This window comes from Bos javanicus, chromosome 10 (genome assembly GCF_032452875.1).
Source record: "Bos javanicus breed banteng chromosome 10, ARS-OSU_banteng_1.0, whole genome shotgun sequence".
Classification (NCBI taxonomy): Eukaryota; Metazoa; Chordata; class Mammalia; order Artiodactyla; family Bovidae; genus Bos; species Bos javanicus.
In genome coordinates, this window is record NC_083877.1 from 66,058,694 (window position 1) to 66,078,528 (window position 19,835).

Sequence of the window (19,835 nt, forward strand, 5' to 3'; positions counted from 1 at the left end):
AACCCACTCCAGTGTTCTTGCCTGGAGAATCCCAGGGACAGGGGAGCCTGGTGGGCTGCCGTCTATGGGGTTGCACAGAGTCAGACACGACTGAAGCGACTTAGCAGCAGTACTTAAACAAGGGGAAACTGATGAACTCATCTTTTAAAGTCTGGTAGTCATGGTAGTGTAATTTTTTTAAAAAACAGACTTAAAATCAGATAGTCTGGTTTTAGGTATAGATAAAATGGGTTCATACTACATGTATGAACTTGGATACATGATTTTATTTTTAAAGGCCACCCTTTCTTCATGAATTATATGGGCTATATGATCTCTAAACTTTAGGTGTCAACAAGCTTTTTGTGTAAAGGACCAGCCAGCACGTATTTTAGGCTTTGTGGGCCACATACTGCCTCCCATTATTTCTTCTTTCTCTCCTTCCTCTCTCCTGGACCACCTCCTTCTCCCTTTCTTCTCTTCCTCCTCCTCCTTCTACAATTGTTTACAGATGTACAAACCATGTGTATTAGTTTATTAGGGCTGCTGTACCAAAGTGTCACAAACTGTGTGGCTTAAACAGAAGAAATTTATTCTCTCACAAATCTAGAGATGAGAAGTCAGAGATAACAGTGTCAACAGGGTTGGGTCCTCCAAAGGGCTATGACGGAGAGACTATTCTACACCTCTCTTGTGGCTGCTGCTGGTCCGCTGGAAACCTTCAGCATTCCTTGACTTGCAGAGGCTTTACCCTGATCTCCGCCTTTCTGTTCATTCAGTGTTCTTCCTGTATGTCTGTGTCCCAATCTCCTTTCTGTTGGGACACCAGTCACATTGGGTTAGGAGTCTACCCTATCCCAGTATGATCTCAACTAATTATATCTGCAATGACCCAATTTCCAAATAATGTCTCATTCTGAGGCGTTGAGGGTTAGGACCTCAATATATGAAAGCAGGGGCACAGTTCCAGTTTGTAAGACCACTCTGAGCTCATAGTCATACTCTTCTGATCCCTTTAGTAAACCACTGTTTATTCTTGGGCTTCCCAGGTGGCGCTAGTGGTAAAGAATCTGCCTGCCGATGCAGGACATCCAAGAGATACAGGTTCGATTCCTGGGTAAAGAAGATACCCTGGAGGAGGAAATGGCAACCCACTCCAGTATTCTTGCCTAGAAAATTCCATGGGCAGAGGAGCCTGGTGGGCTACAGTCTACAGGGTCACAAAGAGCTGGACATGACTGAGCATGCTTGTACCCTGTTTATTCTGAAATCCTGTAATTTTCTATTTCCTAGTAGGAAAGGCAGACCACTGACAAAATAAACACAAACTATAGCATGCTAGATGGCAACAGGTACTAAGAATAAAAATAATGTGGGAAAGAGAGGTGGTGATGAGGTTGAATTTTAATAGGGCAATCATGGAATGGTTTATGGAAAAGGTGACACTTGAGCAGAGACCTGAAGGAAATGAGGGAGGCAGCCAAATGGATATCTGAGGAAACCACATTTTGTCAAAAGGAAGGGCAGCATAAATGCTGAGATGGAAGTGGGCCTGGTGTGTGTCGGGGAAACCCCAGGAGGCAAGCGAGCCAGTGCAGGGAGATGAAGGTCAGAGAGGTGGCGGGGTGAGAGGTTAGATGGTGATGGTCTTCACTCAGAGTCAGAGTCAGTGTCTAGGGGGATGGGGGAGGGCCGAGGGTCCACAAAGTTAGGAGGCGCTCTCTCTCAGGGACCTGGGAGGGCAGGTGGGCCCTGAGAGTGAGCACCTCCTTAAACTGCCCTCAGTGCCTCGGTCACCTTACCCTAGTTCCAGCCCTGGAAAGGGCTTTGGCTTTAATTACAAGTGAGTCAGGAAGCTTCTGGAGGGTTCGCAACAGAAAAGTCGCATGATGAACCTTACAGTTTATCAGGAGCACTCTGGCTACTGAGTTGAAGGCAAGGATAGAATAAAGGAGACAACTGTTGGACTACTGAACTAACTTCCAGAGTAAAATGGTGAAAGTGTTCTTGCCTGGTAACCTGCTGAAAGTTGAGCCATCCCATAGCTATCAGGCAAAGCCGTGGACCCTGAGTCTTTTTCTTTTGTTCTCACTCAACATTTGTGGAGGTCACCTACATGCTAGACTAGAGGTATGTGAAGTGCTGAGATTCCTATGATGAATAGGAAATGGTCACTACTTCAATCAATTTTTTTTTTCTCCTTCCTTTCTTCCTTCCCGCTTTCCTAAAAATATTTTGAAATTTAAAACAAAAAGCCTGTCTCAAAGCTTATCTTCTGGGGAATTTACCACACCTGCTTTATTGAGGTTTTCTGGCTCAGGCTCTCCATTTCCATTCCATTCAGAGTAGTATGTGAATGGTCATGAGCATCAAGGAAGGACTTAGGAAATCAGTCACGTTTTATGATGACTTTCTCATGGGAACGCTACATCTCCCTTTCAATCACAGGACCAGGAACTTCTAGGTCCAGAAGCTTCGAGATTTTCACACTCAGCCCCCTCGTTTTACAGATGAGAAGACTGAGACCCAGTGAGATCAACCTACAGTTATATACCTACTTAGTGATAGAGTGGGGCAGGTCATATTTTTCAAAGCTGGCTGGAACAATGTCTTCCAGTCCACATGCTCTTGAATGTGACTCTGGCACTCTTCCCATTGAGAGATGTGGTCTTTGGTTCCTCTCCTCGAATCCGGGCATGTTAGTTTTCTATTGCTGCTGTAACAAAGTAGCACAAACTTAACGGCCTGAAACAATACAAATATATTATTTTACAGTTCTGGAGATCAGAATTCCAAAATGGGTCTTCTTAGGCTAAAGTGAAGGTGTTAAGGGACTGCGTTCCTTCTAGAGGCTCCAGGGGGGAGTTTGTTTTAGTGCCTTTTCCAGCTTCTAGAGGCTTCCGGCATTCCTTGGCTCCTGGCCAGCATCACTCTGTCCTCTGCTTCTGCATCACATTTCCTTCTCTGGCTCTGACCGTTCTGCCTCCTTGTTTATAAGGACACTTGTGATTACACTGGGCCCACCCAGATAATCCAGGATAATCTCCTCATCTCAAGGTCCTTAACTTAATCACATCTGCAAAATCCCTTTTGCCAGGTAAGGTAACATAGTCACAGGTTTGGGGATGAGGACATGGATATCTTTAGGGGGTTATTATTCTGCCTGTCACACTGGGTAAGCGCATGACTACAGCAGAACTGAGCTATGTGCCTTTCAAGACTAGGCTATGAAAGTAACACTGCTTCCAGCTGGTTGTCCTGGATCACTTGCTTTGAGAAGCCAATTGCCACTGCCATGCTATGAGGTGACCCAAGCAAAGAGGCAACATAGAGAGGCCATGCCGTACAGATGTTCTGGCTGGTAACCAGCAGTGGCCTCAGATGACCACCACCCATGTAAATAAAGAGACCTCCAGATGATTCCAGTCCCCAGCTATTCATTACCCCCAACTTTCAAGTCTCCCCAACTAAGGCTGCAGATGTTAGCTGCATCTTAGGAAAAATAAGTACCCACACTATGCCCTATTCAAATTCTTCATCCACAGGAAATGTGAGAAATAATCAATGACTGTTGTTACCTTAAGTCATTGGGATCTGTGAGGCAGTCATAGGTAATTCATATAGAGGGCCATAACCCAGGTCTTCAGTTTCTCAGTCCCAGTGATTTTCCATGCCAAGCAAGCAAACCAGGGAGCAAGAATCATTTATTGAGCACCTATTAGGAACAATGATCTTTGGGAAATTTAAAGGCCTATAGAACTTGTTCTCAATCTTTAAAGAACACTCCCTAATCTGGTGGGAAAGATGTACAGAAAGTATCTGTTAGGAGTGGAATTAGGAATTTGGTGCATTAGTCTTGGTAAGAGATGATGAGATCCTGAACCCTGGTTCAAACTGTGGAAAATTCTTAAAGAAACAGGCATACCAGACCACCTGACCTGCCTCTTTGAGAAATCTGTATGCAGGTCAGGAAGCAACAGTTAGAACTGGACATGGAACAACAGACTGGTTCCAAATAGGGAAAGGAGTACATCAAGGCTGTATATTGTCATGCTGCTTATTTCACTTATATGCAGACTACATCATGAGAAACTCTGGGCTGGTTGAAACACAAGCTGGAATCAAGATATGCAGATGACACCACCCTTATGACAGAAAGCAAAGAAGAACTAAACAGCCTCTTGATGAAAGTGAAAAAGGAGAGTGAAAAAGTTGGCTTAAAGCTCAACATTCATAAAACAGATCATGGCATCTGGTCCCATCACTTCATGGCAGATAGATGGGGAAACAATGGAAACAGTGAGAGACTTTATTTGGGGCGGGGGGGCTCCAAAATCAGTGCAGATGGTGACTGCAGCCATGAAATTAAAAGACATTTGCTCCTCAGAAGAAAAGTTATGACCAACCTAGAGAGCATATTAAAAAGTAGAGACATTACTTGCCAACAAGTCAAAGCTATGGTTTTTCCAGTAGTCGTGTATGGATGTGAGAGATGGACTATAAAGAAAGCTGAGCACCAAAGAATTGATGCTTTTGAACTGTGGTGTTGGAGAAGACTCTTGAGAGTCCCTTGGACTGCAAGGAGATCTAACCAGTCCATCCTAAAGGCAATCAGTCCTAATATTCATTGGAAGGGCTGATGCTGAAGCTGAAACTCCAATACTTTTCACCTGATGTGAAGAACTGACTCATTTGAAAAGACCCTGATGCTGGGAAAGATTGAAGGCAGGAGGAGAAGGGGACAACAGAGGATGAGATGGTTGTATGGCATCACTGACTCAATGGACATGAGTTTGAGTAAGCTCTGGGAGTTGGTGATGGACAGGGAGGCCTGGCATGCTGCAGTCCATGGGGTCGCAAAGAGTCGGACAAGACTGAGCTGAACTGAACTGAACCCTAGTCAGAACACTGAAACAAGAGACAAACTAGAGACTGAGGACTTGTCTGAGGGTTAGTTGACACTAACTTCTAGGTGAGGGAGACACAGAATGAGGAGGTAAGGAAGATTCTATTGCTTGTAGCCATCCATGCAGATAGAAAATCTAGGAGGAAAGTCAGGTTTGAAGAGCCTTTATGATATATAGATTCTGTGTCTGGTCATCAATGAGGCTAATCACCACATTTTCCCCATTAAACAATGCTTACTGTCCAAAGATGGAGCATTTAAAGAACCAGCCATGCCATGCTAAGTCGCTTCAGTCATGTTGGACTCTTTGAGACTCTATGGACTATAGCCCACCAGGCTCCTCTGTCCATGAGATTCTCCAGGCAAGAGCAGTGGAGTGGGTTGCTGTGCCCTCCTCCAGGGGATCTTCCTGACCCAGGGATCAAAACTGCATCTCTTACGTCTCTGTCTCCTGCACTGGCAGGTGGATTCTTTATTACTTGTGCAAAGAACCAGCAGGAGTCACCTTAAGACATACTACTTCTGGGAAGGAGCTGCAATTCCTACCATTCATTGCCATGAGCATATCTGGTCTCTAGTACCATTTGTAATGCAGGAAAAGACAGTTTTGCATAAACTGCATATGTTCTTCATTGTAAATCATAGAAGGGAAGGTGCAGCCACTGGTGGTGCTACTAGGAAAACATTCAGAATGTGGACGTGGCCAGGGTGCTGCTCCTTCCCCATGTGTATCACGTCTGCAATGGAGTTTCTCTAGCTTAAAGGCAAGCATTTTCCCCTTCATTCTCTAATGAGTTTTGAACTATATAAGCAAACAGGAATTTGCTGCCATTTGCTACTTTCACAAGGGGTTAGAAAGTTTGCTTCCACATAATTATAAATGTAGTATTTGCTGCTCTATTTGAGAAACTCGGATTATAGCCAAGGAATGCTCCATCTTATCAGTGTTCATGATTCTGCAAGCAATCCCTCAGTGATCTGAACAGCAGAAACTCTTCTAGGAATTCACTTGAGCTATAAACAGATTATTTCTACTTTTGTTGTTGCTGTTATTCATGTAGGCAGAAGTGCTGTATTTTGACTCTACTGGAGGTTGGATGGAACAAATATACATGAAACATATATAACTGTTTGAGAAGGAATTGAAAGACTTTGATTTTATGGTCTCAGGAAATACAGAAAAATACAAGAAAAAGAGGTATATCAATGCTCCAAGTTAGTTGTATTAAATAACATTTTTCCTGATTATAAAACTATACAATTTTATTTTAAACATTTTAGAATGCATGTGAAAGGCACTAAGAAAAAAACAAAATTCCCTTCTGAACTTTTTACCCACAGATAATATTGTCATTAGTTTGACAAAAACGCTTTTGGACTCTTTCTGCAAATATACAGAAAGAGTTGCAAAAAATAAGGTTTTTTAAAAATGGAATTATGCTTGTTCTTATTGCTTTGAAAACTGATTTTAAAAACCTAGCCTTTTTACTTAACATATCATTAATATCTTCATATGTCATATTTTATTCTTGAAGCCAATGTGAGATGTTTTCTGTAGGCTGAATATATTTATTACATGAACATTTTATAACATATTAGCTTCATCTGTGATACATTCATCTTCTCTCTCCTCAAGTGTTTATTAATTCAACAAATACTTACTGTAGACCTAGTATAAATCAAGTACTGTAACCAGGAATGAGGATACAAAGGATAATAAAACATATGAAATCATTGCCATCTTGGAGCATATATTGAAAAGGGGAAGGCAAGTGACAGTCAGATAGACAAACATGTAATAGATGGTGTTAAAATAGTATTTCTCCTATTAAGGAAAAATGGAAAGAATTACAAAAGTTTTGCATGTAGACTTTGGTCCAGATTTGTATATTTGCCACAAAATCTAATTTAATATAAAGAAGCAGCTTACCACCTTCATCTGTGGATTGGATCTGAGTGTGTCTTAACTGTACCAGCAGCTTTAGGGAATCATGAGTGTTTCAGTTATCTAGTGCTTCTTAGTGATCCCAAAACAGTGTGGCTTAAAATAACATTGTACTGTCATCTCTTGTAGTTCTATAGGTTCACTGGGCTCTTGCTTGGGTTTTGTGCAGCTGCAGTCAGATGGTGGATGGGGCTACAGATACCTGGGGGCTCAGCTGGGCAGGATGTTGAAGATGGCTTCTTTCCTACATATCTGACACCTCACCTGGAAGGCTGGAATTACTGGGGGGCTTTGTCTCCATGTAGCCTCTCAGCATGGATAGCATGGCTTTATTACAGCAGACTGGTCTCAATGTAGTAGCTGAACTTCTTACACAGCAGCTGGCTTCTTCCAGAGCATGCTTTTCAAAGAACCCAAGGCAGAGGCTACTAGACTTACTATGACCTAGTCTCAGAAATTATAAATGTCACTACTACCATATTCTATCATATCGTGTCTACCATATTATATCGTATCTATCTACCATACATAAAGACTGCCTAGATTGATTGAGGGAGGGGCCTACACAAAAGTGTGAATACCAAGAGGCATGGCTCATTGCAGGACCATCTTTGGAGGCTAGTTACCAAGATAAGGAAAGCACCTTAAACAAAACAAAATTGCATTTACTGAGGAAATATCAAAGGTAACTCCACAGAGCTCAGCACATACCAAATGAAGGTCCTTCCCCCAAACCATTTCAGAGCCAGAAGCCTACTAATTCTCTGGGTCAATTAAAGCTGGCAGTGGACAGAAATCCAGACAGCACCATTATTCTGTTCAAAAGATGTGACTTTCTGAAGCATGGGGTCAGTAAACCTAGGAGTCCCTTTTGGAGGAGAAGCAGGACTCCTACCACGGACAGCCAGAAAGCAGTATTCATTTCTTTTCTCCAGAAGGACCAAAATATATCCGAATGTCCAACTTTCCTCCACTCATACACCAGGCAAGCTGTCCTCAGGCCACTGTATCACACAGGCTAGTGGCAGCCCTGCCCTGGCTAAGCTACCAAATACTTAGTTTGGATCAGGTGATAGGCCAGTCTCAATAAGTATACTTACTCATTTTGTTTTCATAAGAACCTATGAAGCAACTGGAACCCCTGTTTTACAGATGAGGAAACTGAGGCATAGAAACTTTCAACAATTTGCCCCAGGTCACATGAGGATTCCCACCCAGGAAGTCTAACTCTAGAGCCCATCCTCTTAACCACTACACTGCACAGCCTTGGGCAGGTCACTTGACTTCTCTGGGTTGCAGCTTTTCCCTTCACAGGCTTGTACTAAGAAATGAGTGTCTCTCCAGCTTTGCCATCTAGAAGCTTTGTAACCCTGGGCAAATTGCCTAATCTTTCTGCAACTTGGTTTCCTTATTTAATAAATGAGTATGTTCTTATGAGGAATCCAAGGGACAATGCATACAAAATTCTGTACTTGGCATAAGGAATTTAATAAATGGTATTAGTTGGTATTAATATTATTATTGCTTATATTGTAGCACAAAGTTCTTCATTTATGCCTAATACACTCACAAGACTCCTGTTAAAAGTGCTGTTATTTTGTCTGATTTTTACTGTTCTCTTACTTTCCCACCCAGGAAACAGCTGCACATTTGACCAAAGGGACATAAGAAGCATGGGTAGATAGTCATGTTACCACCACAGATGTCCTTGCTTTGGCTGAGGACAGAGGACAGCAGCCAGTACTCACAGAGGACTGCACATGTTCTCCTTTAACTTGGATGAGAGGGGCCATTACAGACACAGTGTGGGTGCCGCACACTTGTCTGTTTAGAATGGAATATGGCAGAAGATGTGTGCATTCATCCAATACTTATTGAATACCTACTCTGTGCTGAGTTGCCTTAGAAATACAAAGATGAATGGGGCATGTTCCCTGCTCTCTTGGACTTCAAAATATAGACAGGGAGATGAAACACATCTAACTAACCAGAGTACAGTGTGAGTATTCCAGGTACAACAGAAAATCAAACAGTGGTTGATCACAGAAGGAGAAACTTTATCAGAGAGGTTTGAGGGAGATCAGGAAGACATCTTGGGGAAAGCAGTATTTCATCTAGACTTGAAAGGAAAAAATGAAAGGCCTTCAACAAACAGGGGGCGGGGCAAATATTGAAGGCAGAGGAAATGATGTGAAGGCAGATGTGGAGTAAGGTGAGTGAGCCACCTAATTAGAGTAGGTGTGTGTGTGGCAGGTACTACTGACTGGCTGGCCCACCTCCATCTACAATTCTGCCTCCCCCAGTCACCTTCCACCGTGTGACACTCTTCTGATCATTGAGTCATAAGCAGAAGATTGCTAGGTTAGCATTCTAGCAAAGTATTCACTTTATCCATAAAAACAGGACAGGTTAAATTAGCATGCACCTTCCTTCAACTTTTGCCCTTTGCTGTCTCTTCTTTCTCCTACTTGGAATGTAGGTGAGATGCCTGGAAGTACATCTTGAGGTTATGAAAGTGAAAGTCACTCAGTCGTGTCCGACTCTTTGGGACCCTATGCACTATAGCCCACCAGGCTCCTCCGTCCATGGGATTTTCCAGGCAAGAATACTGGAGTGAGTTGCCATTTCCTTCTCCAGGGGATCTTCCAGACCTAGGGATCAAACCTGGGTCTCCCTTATTGCAGGCAGACTCTTTACCGTCTGAGCCACCAGGGAAACCTCAAGGTCAAAGCCGTATGCTTGTATGATGGAACAGAGAAACAGAAGGAGTTTGCATCCATTGTTGAATACTTGCACTAGCCCTGGACTGCAGACCTATTAATTTCTTAAATGAGAAAAATAGTTCTCTATTTGTTTAAGCCAGCATACACTGGATATACTTGATATTTGTATCCAAATGCATTCCTGGTTGGCACAAGAAGCAATGGTGATTCATAGGATACATAGTCAGAAAAAATGAGTGGAATCCATATTTTGAAGGGCCACAGAGTCCATTTACAGACTGTTGCTTATTTAATAGGCAGTGGGGAGCCAGTGAAGGTTTTTGAGTAGTAATAGTATTGAAGCTGTGCTTTAGGAAGATTTATCCAGTAACAAAAGAGAAAGTGCTTGGAGTGAAAGAAACTGTTTAAGAAACAATTCTAATAGTTGCTATATAAAATAGGGTCTCCCCATCATAATCTCCACCACAAAATTTTAGTATATACGATGAACACTTCCTCAATTATTATAAAGCATACCTTGTATAAAACTTTGCCGTTTGATTGTATAACATACAACCTAAAGAAAATTTCATTTTATCCCGTGAAGGCAGCTTCAAAACTAGTCTTCCAAATCTCCTTCGCCACCAGACTGTGACCCGCCTCACCCAATTCTTCCCATTTAAAAAACTGAGTATTCGTCATTCTACAGTAGGAGAGCAGCAACAGTGAAGGAAGATGAGGCATGCGGGAAGTATTGTACGAGAAGAGCTGAAAGGTCTTGGCAACTTTAAATGTTTGTACCAAGGACAGGATGAATTAAGGATGACTCCAAAATAAGGCCTGTGTGGCTGGAAATTTGAGGAGAGAAGTGCACAGAAGGAACAGGTTTGAGGGCAGAGTGGTGAGAAGTAATAGGTTCCTCAGGCTGTTGACTGTTGGGAAGGGACACTTTAAGAACTATGCAGATAAAAGAGGGACTCTGATGGAAACCTGTGCCCACGAGGTCTTCCTGGGAGAACTCTACTCCAACCTATTCACCACCTGGTTAATTTTATGTGTCCACCTGACAGGGCCACAAGGTGCCCGGACATTTGGTCAGACAGTATCCTTAGTTTGTCTGTGAGGGTGTTTCTGCATGACATTTGAATTGGTAGAATGAATTAAGCAGATTGCCCTCCTCAAGGCAGGCGGGCCCCATCTAATCAGTTCAAGGCCTGAGTAGAACAAAAAGGCTGAATTTCCTGAGAGTAAGAGGAAATTCCTCCTGCCTGAGTGTCTTTGAGTCCAAAGGCAGGGGAAAAAACCCAGGATCCCTCCTCAAATGGAAACGTTGGCTCTTCCTGTGTCTTAAGCATGCTGCCACTCAGACTGAACTACATCATGGGCTCTCCTAGGTCTCCAGCGTTCTGAATAGATCTTGGGACTTATAGCTTCTGTAACAGTGTGAGCCATAATTCCTTTTAATAAATTCCTTTTTGTATTTGGTTCTGTTTCTCGAGAGAACCCTAATACACTCTACCATCCCTACTTGCTCCATAGCCATCCCCCTCTTTGTCCAGCTGGCCCCTAACTGGGTTTCTCTATCCCCAGTTTTGGCATTGCTGTCTACTCTCTGCCCATGGCTTATGACACTCCACTTCTGTAGCCCATCAGACTGCCTCTCAATCAATCTGTCCCATCCAGGTTGACCTCCTGGTTTTGCAGCTTGGTTTGAGGGGATATAAAGATCAGTAAGACACTCTTGAGAATCTCAGCATTTATTTTACAAACACTTACTGAGTTTCTACTACTTCCCAGGCTATGTGTAAATGAATACAAACACAGTATGATTAACTCCCAGCCCTCACGACATTTGATGAGAGAGAGACAGATAAACTAAGGATGGCAAAGCAGCATGCTGGAAGGTGTGCCTCTGGGACTAAGTTGGGAGGTGGAGGGATATCTGGTAGGGCTTCGCAGTGCTGAGACCCCATTTGAGTACCAAGTGGGTGAGGGCATCCCAGACATGAAGATAGCATGTGACTAAGGTGTCACCACACTGCATTCTGCTGTTATGTTGCCACGGCTGTAGTCAGGGAGGAGTGTGTGTAATTAAGTGGATGAATGAAATCCAAGATGTAATCTACAATTTACTTGCACAATTTACTTAACCTCTCTGAGCCCTCCCTTTGCTTTTTTACAAAATGGAGATTATCTCATGGGATTGTTTCAAGGATTAAATGAGATAATGATGAATGTAAAGTGCTGAACACAATGCTAGGCACACTGAGTGCTCAATAGCTCTTGTTATCTAGTAGGTCACAGGCTCAGAGTAGATTGATATTTTACAAAGACTGCAGTATGCAAGAGCAGAGTGTGAGAGACAGGAAAGCCAGATAGGAGCCAACTGCAATGGTCCAGGCAGGCAGAATAGACAGTGGTGGTGGGCTGGAGGGAGACGAGTGCATAAATCTAAACATGCTGTTAGTCTAAACAGCATTTCTTTAAAAAAAAAAAAGAAAAGAAAGAAAAAGAAAAAAGAAAAACTCATTAAGCTGGCATAGTAAGTTTTAATTTAAATGCTGTTAAGAAAAATAGCAGCAAACAGGCTATGGAAATGCTTAAGTAGTTTATGAAATTAGTTCTGAAGCTGTTGGCATCTTTTAATGCCTTAATTCTACAGTGTGGAAGAAACTTCACAAAAGGCACTTTTCCATTAGATTCTGTAGTGTGGCCATTGTTTAAGGAGGTTGGGTGGGCATCTAATAATACATAATTATTTATTGGGTTTGTGCAAAGCATTATTAAAAGTGTCACAATCTTTAATACAATTTTCAAGTTTGTTCAAAAACGATTGCTCTTGTTCTATAGAACTCTGGAAAAAAACCAAAATGATTATAACTTTTAAATTTGAAGATGTAAGAGCAACTAAATTTACTAAAATTACAAATGACTCTGTAAATTCAACCATAGATTCTTTAGAAATGGCATAGTACCCCACACAAGAGAAAAACTAAAATTTTGTCCCAGAATTTGTACAGGTCCCCAAACCACCCAATATGGTTTTGTAGTGCTCTGCTGAGACACTTTGGCAGGAGAAACAGAGACAAACTTTAGAGCTATCTATTTACATCAAGATGGTTTGTTCTCATGAACACACGTGAATTCAAATGTTTATCAGGGCTTGCCAAAATGAATCTGATGTTGAGTAGTACATTAAACAAAATCACTGTCCCACCATGATTACATTTATTCAGAACTTGTCATGTGTCACATAACTTGTCATTAATCTTTACAATTACTCTGAAACATTGGTATGCTCATCCCCATTTGACAGAAGAAAAGACTGAGTGCCCAGAAATTAAGGTTAAGTGGAAAAACAGGAATTAAACCTCAGATTTGTTGACTCCTGAGCTGAAGCTCTATCCATTTTCACTGGTAGCTTCTTAATCTATCTGTTAGTTATTTGACTCTTTTTTTTTTTAATAGGATGATAGAAGTATGTCTTTAATGTTTCAATATTTAGGAACATATACAAAACATTAAAGAAGTCAATTTTGACTAGTGTATCAAAACTACAATATAGCATGCAACAAAATATATTATTGTAATTAAAATAATTCTATTTGTTTCCCCAAATTACTTACTAGATTAACTTTTTAAAGGGGGAAGCAAAGTAATGTCATAAAGCAATATTTCATTATATAGCAATAGTTTGGTTATATTTTGAAAAAACAATGATACATTTTCTCTTATTCTTTCAAGAAAAGGATCTGTAAGATTTAAATGATCTCCAGGAAAGTGTTTCCACTGCTTCAGTTGTGACATGGAGAGAGGCTTCAGGGAGTTAGACTTCTGTTGATGTGGACCAAGCTGACAATTTCTAGACTCAGGGAGTTTTTCCAATAAGTCACCTGTATGATTTTCTCCTGGATATTCACAGCCAAGCAGGTCATGAGTAATGCAATGTGAACTTTCATGCAATGTGAACAAATTTTTAAGTTCTTCCACTGAAAACTGAATATAATCAGATGTCTTGGATAAGTCTACAACTGCCCCAGAAAGACCTTGTTTACTGATCTGTCTTTGATAGATCTTTTCCTCTATTGTGCCTGTTAGGAGGAGCCTGGAAATATGTACAGGGTGCTTCTGACCATCTCTCCACACTCTAGACATTGCCTGGATATCAGTAGCTGGATTCCAATCAATGTCATAGAGAATTAAGTGAGATCCTCCCTGGTGGCTCAGATGGTAGAGCGTCTGCCTAGAATGCAGGAGACCCAGGTTTGATCCCTGAGTCAGGAAGCTCCCCTGGAGAAGGAAATGAAAACCCACTCCAGTACTCTTGCTTGAAAAATCCCATGGATGTAGGTTCCTGGTGGGCCACAGTCCATGGGGTTGCAAAGAGTTGGACACGACTGAGCAACTTCACTTTCCAATAAGGTTAAGTCCCACACCATCAGCTTTTGAACTTAACAAAAAAATAAGATCAGACAGGTATTTACTATTAAAGCCATCAACAATTTGCTGCCTTTGAGAAACTGGGGGTCTGTCCATCAAGTCCTGTATAAGCATATCCATGACACTTGCATACTTCTTGTAAAATATCCAAGGTTTGTGTATAGTTGGATACCAACATAACTTTTTCAGCAGGATAAAGTTCACAGACAACGGCTAAGAGTTTGGACAGCACCTGCAGTTTTCTGGACTCTTCCTCAGTAAATATGATCAGGTTGTAATCAGCAGGGAACACATTCATCAAGCCTTCATAGAGATTTCTTTCTTCATTCTCATCCCAAGTTGAGCTGCTTTCTTTCCTCGCCCCCCACCCCACCAAAAAGCCCACTCTAATTGTTATGTAAATCTTTAACGATCACAATTTGGCCATGTTTGATTACAGAGCAGTTCTAATAATGTCTCCAAATGCCTGCCCCCTGAACCCCAGAAGTGCAGTATCATTGCTGATGTATGATTGAGGGGGAGGCAGGGACCAGAGAAATAAACAGGAGGAAAAGAGAGGGCAGACAGTGCTAGGAAATCTATGCTCTCCTAAACCCTGAGAATCCTCATCATTGCTGCCTTGTTTTCTCTCTTCTGACTTGTCTCTTAAAATAGACATATAGTTTAATTCATCCTTTGGCAAAAAAATTTTTTCCTAAACTGTCCCCTTCTGGATTATTAAAAAATATAAGTAATCACTGCAGAAAATTTGGAGAAAATAGTAACATGTAAGGACTATGTAAAGAACTATGTAGCACTACATCTATAAATTTGCTAATCATTCCTAGGTTGCCAAGCTGAAACTTCACTGCCCTCATTTAAAAAAAAAACACAACTTTTCTTTTTCAAAAAATATTATTTTCTTATCTGGCTGCACTGGGTCTTAGTTGTGGCAATTTGGATCTAGTTCCCTGACCAGGGATTGAACCTGGCCCCCTGCATTGGGAACTTGGAGTCTTAGCCACCACACCACCAGGGAAGTCTCACCTTTTCTTATAAGTTGACTTAAAAAGGAATGCAGTGGTGAGGGTCTTTGTCAATTTTCAGGTATACAGAATGAACACATAAATGCTATGAGATGGCTTCCTTTTTTCTAAATGAGGATGAGAGGTGGAGGAGACAGAGCCAGATTCTTGTACGTGGCAAGATGGAGGCCCTTCTAAAGTCATTGGAGCACAGGCTCACACATTTTAGGGACTTATGTGTTACTCTCCAGTTTCCACAAGTAGATCCCAAGTCCCTGCCACAGCTTTCTACCAGCGATTAGGGAGAGTTTGTAAATTAGTTTTAAGCCAAGGATCTAACCATTTACATCTTGTTTCAATGTAAAAGAGGGGAGAGAAAGCCATGCAGGATATGAAAAGCACAGAAAGAGCAGTTGCCAAGAATGCCCAGTGCCCCAGTACATCCCGTACTGATTGTATATATTGATGCTATTGATGCTATTTAACTCTGAGATCAACTATCAGCAGGGGTAGATAGTCACCCTTCCCTCTTCATTCAAGAATCTCATAACATTTACCTTCACTCTAAGATTATGAGGCAACTCTGCCCTGTTCTCACTTTCTACATCAAGGGTTGCAAACTTCTGGCATATTTTGTCTGGTTTAAATAGTATTTTGAAACAGTTGCATCAACATTTTTAAACTGAGAAATTTCACATAAAATCTTTAAGTTTTTCACTTCTCTCAGTTCAGAAGATCTGACAATACCAGGGATGAACTCCTCCATGGCAATAACCAGCTGAAACTGTGGCCCCCTTGGCAGCCCTATGGCCACATCGCCTCTGCCCACTGCAACTCTGAGACTGCAGGTCAGCCTCTGTTTCTCCTTGCTGAATCAGCGCTGTTTTTCTACAGTGAGTGAAGTCGCTCAGTCGTGTCCGACTCTTTGCCACCCCATGGACTGTAGCCTACCAGGCTCCTCCCTCCATGGGATTCTCCAGGCAAGAGTACTGGAGTGGGTTGCCATTTCCTTCTCCAGGGGATCTTCCTGGCCCAGGGATTGAACCCAGGTCTCCCGCATTCCAGGCAGACACTTTAACCTCTGAGCCACCAGGGAAGCCCTGGTATTGCCAGATCTTTTTCTACAGTAGAGAAACACTTTTCTGTGCTTATAGCTCTGAGATGAGGGAATTGTTAAAAAGTCAGGAATATGTTCCTAGAAAAATCCAGCCTGCTTCATGCATTAGATGTCTTCATGCTTCCTTATATACTTCTGTGTTTGCTGCTTTCAGCAGCTTCCATCCAACTTATAGGTTTAAACTGCAAGACTAGTCCTAGGTTTTAACTTTCACTCTGCCCAAACTGGTGCTGTGACCTTGAACAAGTCACTCCACACTCGACCTTAATTCCCTCCTCTGTTTAGAGAGGCTGTAGGTCTCGACCTTTCAGTGCTGACATTCTCTGATCTCTAAGGAGCTTCTCTGGTCCAGGTAGGACCTGTCTCATCCCACTGGGCTCTTTTTCATACAAGCTCCCAGGATTAGGCAGACAGCTCAGTTCAAGCAGATGACCCTAACTGAAGGAGGAGAAAGGGCAGCAAAGGGTGGAAAATGAGAAGAAGCGGAAAAAGCAACCCATGGAGAAACTCAACCCAGAGATGAGCAAGGGACAGAAAAGAGGTTCAAAATTTTCTCATTTAAAAATATAAACATCATAAAACATCATAAGATTTGCTAAGTTCTTTAGCAAAAATTATATATCAGTAATGTTATAACCATTAGAGAACCATTAAAATGTGCTTGTACTAATAATCATTTGTTCTTTCAGTAACCCTTTGCATATTATTAACTTTTCTTTTTAGAGTAGAAGAAAGTGATATTTATAAGGACTAAGTTACTTTCTTCAAGTCACAGAACTCATCAATTGAGGAGATGACTGAAAAGTTTATCCTCTTCAAACAGAATCAAATGAATGTTAAAGAATGGATGAGATGAGTAGCTTTTTGGATTTCCAAATTCTAAATGGTGCTACAATAAGTCCAGCCTTAATTCACAACGTGTATACTGGTCCTGTGCCCACCAATCTAGAAAGCCAGAGGGAGGAAAGGGAAAAACTCATGTTATTAAGCACAAATCTCCTTTTTTTGAGCATTTTCGTGTGTGTGTGTGTGTGTGTGTGTGTGTGTGTAGTTTCAGTCGCAGAGAGTCATGATCTTCAAGTTTCTTTGTTTACTGGACATAGAAGTATTTTTTTTTCTATTATGTGGAATCTAAAAGGAAATGATATAAATGAATTTATTTACAAAACAGAAACAGACTCACAAACTTGGAGAATGAATTTATAGTTGCCAAGAAGGAAGAATGGGCAGAAGGAATAGTTAGGGAGTTTGGAATTGACATGTACATAGTGCTATGGGTAACCAATAAGGACCTACTGTATGGCACAGGAAACTCTGCTCAGTGTTATGTGGCAGCCTAGATAGGAGGGGAGTTTGGGGGAGAATGGATACATGTATTTGCATGGGTGAGTCCCTTTGCTGTCCACCTGAAACTATCACAATGTTGGTAACTGGCTATACTCCAATATAAAATGAAAGGTTTTTAAAAAATTCTCTTTTAAAACACCCAAGAATAAAATGATTGGAATATTTTTATACTTCAAACAAAATTATATTGTTTTAAAAGTAATAAATATTAATTATAGAAATCTGGAAAATTCTGAAAACTGAAAAGAAAAAAGATCAACTATAATTGTACCATTTAAGGCCATGTGCTGCTTAACTCTGGGTATATGAACTTCCTAATTTTTAAGAAAATTCTTTTCGTAGTTGATATTATATAAAAAGCTCATTTAATTTGAAAACAAAAAAATCATAAAATAAAACATTCAGAATTATCTTATTAAAGTTAAAACTAGATACACTGACACATTGTTTGATTTAGGTATTTAATAGGCAGCATTTTGAGCAAAATACAAAACAAAAACAAAAAAGCTGAATGAAACCTTTCATTTTCCATCACCTTTTCAACTTACCAGTATATTTGAAGGGTTTTGACATCATGACTTTGACATATGGGCTTTATTATAAAGGGTTTTAAACCAAGACCAATTTGCAGAGTCTTAATAAAGGAATAGCTTTCTGCATTCTGACTTCTAGGTCTTAAGAGCATTTTCCTACAATCTTCCCCCCTACCTCTTTTTTTTTTTTAAAGAGGGCTTTCCTTTGGCAGGGGTTCGGGTGTCATTTCAGAGGTCAAGCATTCCTTGTGTCTATTATTTCATTTCAATCAAGAGCTATAAACTGTTGGTGATAAAATCCTCTTAAAATCGATTCTACCAGTTTTGGGGACACAGCCTAGAGACGGCCACAACTCAGTTTTAGATGACCTTTCCTGGATGCACAAAGGAAAGGTAAGAAGATGTGATTTAAACTGTTTGTAAAAGTAAAAGAATAACCTCCTTGCTCAGAGAAGTTGGGAAAGAGCCTATCTCTAACTTTCCGTGCCATTAAGTATACTTGGAGAATGAATGCCCCTGATACAAATCCCAGAGGAGGAGAGGCCACCCCTGCCTAAGCAAGGGTACTTGTTTGCAGGTCAGCTTACCTGATTTGCAGAAGATCTTCAATCTTATCAGAACTGAACTACCTGGCTTATTCTATTTCTGCTTTGTTGATACCCAAGCTGGCCTTTTTCCCCACTTTTTTTTTTTTTTAAACTGAGAATGTCTAAAGCCTGGGGCAAGCTTCTGGGTGTTCTCAAGACTTAAATGCCACTGCTTAAAGAGTTAAAGATCTCCGTGGCTGCCAGTAAAAGGATGATAAGGTAATCACTCATCCATTGGAGATGCTCTTCTTGTCCTTAACCAAAACAAAGTCTGAGAAACATGGAATGCATTCAATGGTTTAGGGAAATTCTACCATGCAAAGCCAAAGATTACTATTAGATTTTTAAAGTCAGAGAAAGTTCACATTGTAATAATTTATCTAGGAGAACAAGAGTTTATTTTTCATTTATCAAAAGCTTAACATTTCCTTCTCAGAAAAAAAAAAAATGCTTTGAGGGATACACTATACCCAGGAAAATACTCACTAACAACATGTTTTAATTTATCAGTTCAAGCTAAAAACTCCTCTTAGAAATAAATAAATACTGTTTCCAGGGTAAGGGGAATCCCATTGGAACGGCTGTCCCCAGAGAGGAGGGTTGAGTCTCCGTTGTATCCCCAGTAATTGTCCTAGCCCTAGGCCAGGGGAAAGTTGCCCAGAGAGGTATTTTGAAATAACAGTAAAAAGGATCTCCACTATATCTACTCTGTTGCCAAGAGGAATTCCAATCTATGCCTCAGATGAAGCCACTTGAGGCTTAGTATTTGGGAACTTAAGAGTAGAGAGCACTGGAGAAAAAGTGATAATCAATTGAGTTTACTGAGGGTCATTTAAAATTTTTATTTTAGTCACACTTATTAGAAAAAGAAAAAGGAAGAAGAGGAAGAGGGGAAGTGGAGGAAGAAGTATCCTTTTTAGTAAATGTGTTCATAAAGTAAGATACACTTAAAATATTTGCATCCTAATGAAATAAAATTCAGCTTTTAAGAAGTCCCAAATTTCATTCCTCTACCAAAGTCTCAAATTATGAGCAGGATGACTCGAGTTTTGAAGGACAGAATTTTGGTAGAACACATTCTCTAAATAGAAGATGGTTACTCTACCCAGAATCTTTCAGAATTAGGCACGCTGAATCCTTTTTGTGGTGTTTATTCAAATTTTAAATGAAAATTTTTTTCTAATGAAACTTACTATAGGTGATTGAAATGTTGGTGGGAGGCAAAAAGACCTGTGCAAAAACATTTGAAAATGAAACACTCCAGCACATAATCCC

The 19,835-nt window shown here is 40.8% G+C and overlaps 1 non-coding gene across 1 annotated transcript; it reads left to right on the forward strand.

Annotated features, from left to right (window-relative positions):
* The first annotated feature begins 13,744 nt into the window (after positions 1–13,744).
* TRNAS-AGA (transfer RNA serine (anticodon AGA)) lies at positions 13,745–13,817 on the forward strand. The gene has a single exon. It is a non-coding gene; the product is annotated as a tRNA-Ser (tRNA).
* The last annotated feature ends 6,018 nt before the right edge of the window (positions 13,818–19,835 follow it).